Here is a 3,948-nt window from a genome sequence, read left to right on the forward strand (position 1 = left end):
ATCTCCCCTGTCCCCTGTCCATGCTCATTTCCACCTCCAGGATCCAGTAGGCAACTTATTTTACATTTCTCGGCCTCCATTTCCCCTTCTATAAAATGGCATTGTGAACACTAATAAGTCAAATGTCACCCCCAGCAAGGCTTTCCTGGCTACCTTGTATAAAACAGCACATCCCTCCCCATCCCTCACCTTACTTCATGCTCTGGCATTTATCTCCACTTGACATATTGTATGTTTGCTTTCTCTGCTCTAAGAAGAGGATTGGTGCCAGCCCCATAATAGATGCTCATTCACTATGTTGAATAAATGATGCAAATATTCCCACAGTGTTGTTTGACACAGAGTTGGTATTCAACAGTGGCAACTACTTTCATAACAATATTCTCACCTTATATTCCAAATCCTAATCAGTACTTCTGCTCTGAGGGACCACCTTCTTCCGCCATGGACAAAGACAAAGCTTAGTGTCTGGCACCATCTAGTGGTCACAAAGAGGCATCTCTGCCCACTGCTGCTTTCATTCCTCAAATGCCTCTAAGAAGGGCACCCTGGTCCAGTTGGTCTCCAGTAGCAGAGCTGGCCTGGAGCACCTGGGGTTGCAGGGAGAGATCTCAGCGCACCGATTATGATACCTCCTTCTTTCCATAAAATGTTCTTATTTTCCATTACCATACAATTTTATTTCTTTATATATCTTTAAATTGAATTTATTGGGTGACATTGGTTAATAAAATTATACAGGTTTCAGGTATACAATTCTACAATACATCATCTGTATACTGTATTGTGTGTTCACCACCCCAAGTCAAGTCTCCTTCCATCACCATTTGTTCCCCCTTTCCCTTCTTCTACCTCTCCTCAACCCCCTTCCCTCTGGCAATCACCTTATTGTTCTCTGTCTGTGAGCCTTTCTCTTTTTTTCTTTCCTTAATCCTTTCACCCTTCTCACCCAGTGGCCAACTCCCTCCCCTCAGATAGCTGTCAGTATGTTCTCTGTATTCATGAGTCTGTCTCCACTTTTTAAGTTTATTTTGCTCATTAGATTCCACATGTAAGTGAAATTATATGGTACTTAACTTTCTCTGATTGGCTTATTTCACTTAGCATAATACTCTCCAGGTCCATGCATGCTATCGAAAAAGGCAAGATTTCCTTATTTCTTCAACTGAGTAGCATTCCATTGTGTAAATGTACCACAGCTTTTTTTTATCTACTCATCTACTGATGGGCACTTGGGCTGCTTCCAAATCTTGGCTATTGTAAATAATGCTGCAGTGAACACAGGGGGGCATATATTCTTTCGAATTAGTGTTTTGGGTTTCTTTGGATATATTTCCAGAAGTGGAATCCCTGGTTCCATTTTTAAGTTTTTGAGGAAACTCCATAGTGTTTTCCATAATGACTGCACCAGTCTGCATTCCCACCAGCAGTGCACGATAGTTCCTTTTTCTCTGCATCCTCACCAGCACTTGTCATTTGTTGATGATAGCCATTCTGACAGGCGTGAGATGGCACCACATTTATTAATTTTTTTCAGAGAGGAAAGGAGAGGGATAGTTAGAAACATCGATGAGAGAGAAACATTGATCAGCTGCCTCTTGCACACCCCTCACTGGGGATGTGCCCACAACCAAGGTACATGCCGTTAACTGGAATCGAACCTGGGACCCTTGAGTCCGCAGGCTGATGCTCTATCCACTGAGCCAAACCGGTTAGGGCTACATTCCCCTTTCTCCACATGACAGGTGCAGAGATGATATCTCATTATGGTTTTAATTTGCACTTCTCTGATGATTAGTATTATTGAGCATGCTTTCATATATCCATTAGTCATTTGTATGTTTTCTTTAGAGAAGTGTCTATCAGGTCCTTTGCCCATTCTTAATTGGATTTTTTCTTTTTTTTGTGGGGGTTGAGTTTTATTAGTATAAGTTCCTTCTAAATTTTGGATATTAAGCCCTTATCGGATGTATGGACAAATATGTTCTCCATTCAGTGGGTTGTCTTTTTATTTTGTTGATGGTTTCTTTTGCTGTGCAAAAACTTTTTAGTTTGATGTAGTCCCATTTGTTTAGTGTTTCTTTTGTTTCCCTTGCCCGAAGAGATATATCAGAAAAAATATTGTTATAAGAAATGACTGAGATTTTACTGCCTATATTTTCTTCTAGGATATTTATGGTTTGGAGCCTAACATTTATGTTTTTAATGCATTTAGAGTTTATTCTTGTTATAGTGTCAGAAAGTGGTCTAGTTTCATTTTTTGCACACATCTGTCCAATATTCCCAACACCATTTATTGAATTGACTATCTTTACCCCACTGTATGTTTTTGCCTCTTTTGTAAAATATTTATTGACTAAAGGCATGGGTTTATTTTTGGGCTCTCTATTCTGTTCCACTGATCAATATGCCAATACCATACTGTTTTGATTACTTCGGTCTTGTATAGTTTGATATCAGGTAGCGAGATTGCTCTAACTTTGTTCTTTTTTCCTCAAGATTGCTGTGGCAATTTGAGGTCTTTTGTGGTTCCATATAAGTTTTTGGAATATTTGTTTTAGTTCTGTGAAATATGCCATTGGTATCTTGATAGGAATTGCATTGAATCTGTAGATTGCTTGGGTTGTATGGACTTTTTAATGATGTTAATTCTTCTTATCCATGAACATGGTATTGCTTCCACTTACTGGTATTTGTGCCTTCTTCAATTTTGTTCTTCAGTGTGTTATAATTTTTTGAGTACAGGTCTTTTACATCCTTGGTTAAATTTATTCCTAGGTATTTTATTCTTTTTGGAGCAATTTTGAATGAAATTGTTTTCTTAGTTTCTCTTTCTGATAGTTCATTATTGGTGTACAAAAATGCAACTGATTTCTGAATATTTAGTATCCTGCTACTTTGCAGAATTTACTTTTCAGTTTTAGTAGTTTTTGTGTGTGGGATCTTTAAGGTTCTCTATATACAGTAATGTGTCATCTGCAAATAATGACAGTTATACTTCCCTAAATTCCTTTCAGGCCCACAAAGCTCTCCCATCCAAATGCTGCGGCCACACTGACAGCTTCCTGATATTATCACATAGTAACCTGGACCTTGACTCAGGGCCTTTGCACCTGCTATTGCCTCTATGTGGCTTTTTTTTTGTTGTTGTTGTTCTTCACATTTGTATTTAATGGATTTAGTCTATGACATACAAGGTTAGAATGATGATTCTGTCCAACAGATCTGGATTGTCTTCCTTAGGCAGTGATTTCTTTGGTACTTGCATTTTATTCCATTGCTGTTATAAATATGTAATAATGATAAAATGATGATTCGAATGATTTCTAAATTAAAGAAGATCTAGATGCCCTTTCTTTCTAAAATGAACATCTTAAATAATGCAAATTTATTTACTTTAACTCCCTTTTGTTCCTCATCTCCTGGATTATGAATCAGTAGAATTATATGAACTTTGAATATAAGAAAGTCACCTTTCTTTAGCTTAGATTATATTTTTCTAGTATATTCTCAGTTGTCTAAATTACAGATGAAATATTTTGTGTTTCCATATTCCTTTTTCTTTTTTTTTTCAGCACCATCTGCTTGTTTTTTTTTTAATTTTATTTTTTTATTACAAAGGGTATTACATATGTGTCCATTTTTTCCCCCCGCCCAAGACAGTCCCCTAGCCTCCCCTATCCCCCAGTGTCTTATGTCCATTGGTTATGCTTATATGCATGCATACAAGTCCTTTGGTTGATCTCTTACCCCCCTACCTCCCACCCCCCAACCCTCCCCGGCCTTCCCGCTGCAGTTTGACACTCTGTTTGAGGCCGCTCTGCCTCTGTATCTATTATTGTTTAAAAGTTTATAATGGTCTCAATTATCCATGAGTAAGTGAGATCATGTGGTATTTTTCCTTCATTGACTGGCTTATTTCACTTAGCATAATGCTCTCCAGTTCCA

At 37.9% G+C, this 3,948-nt stretch overlaps 1 protein-coding gene across 1 annotated transcript in view; it reads left to right on the forward strand.

The window, feature by feature from the left end:
• The window catches only part of CD276 (CD276 molecule), a 25,182-nt gene that overhangs the window by 697 nt on the left and 20,537 nt on the right, over positions 1 to 3,948 (forward strand). The window lies entirely within an intron of this gene.

This window comes from Myotis davidii, unplaced genomic scaffold (genome assembly GCF_000327345.1).
Source record: "Myotis davidii unplaced genomic scaffold, ASM32734v1 scaffold131, whole genome shotgun sequence".
Classification (NCBI taxonomy): domain Eukaryota; kingdom Metazoa; phylum Chordata; class Mammalia; order Chiroptera; family Vespertilionidae; genus Myotis; species Myotis davidii.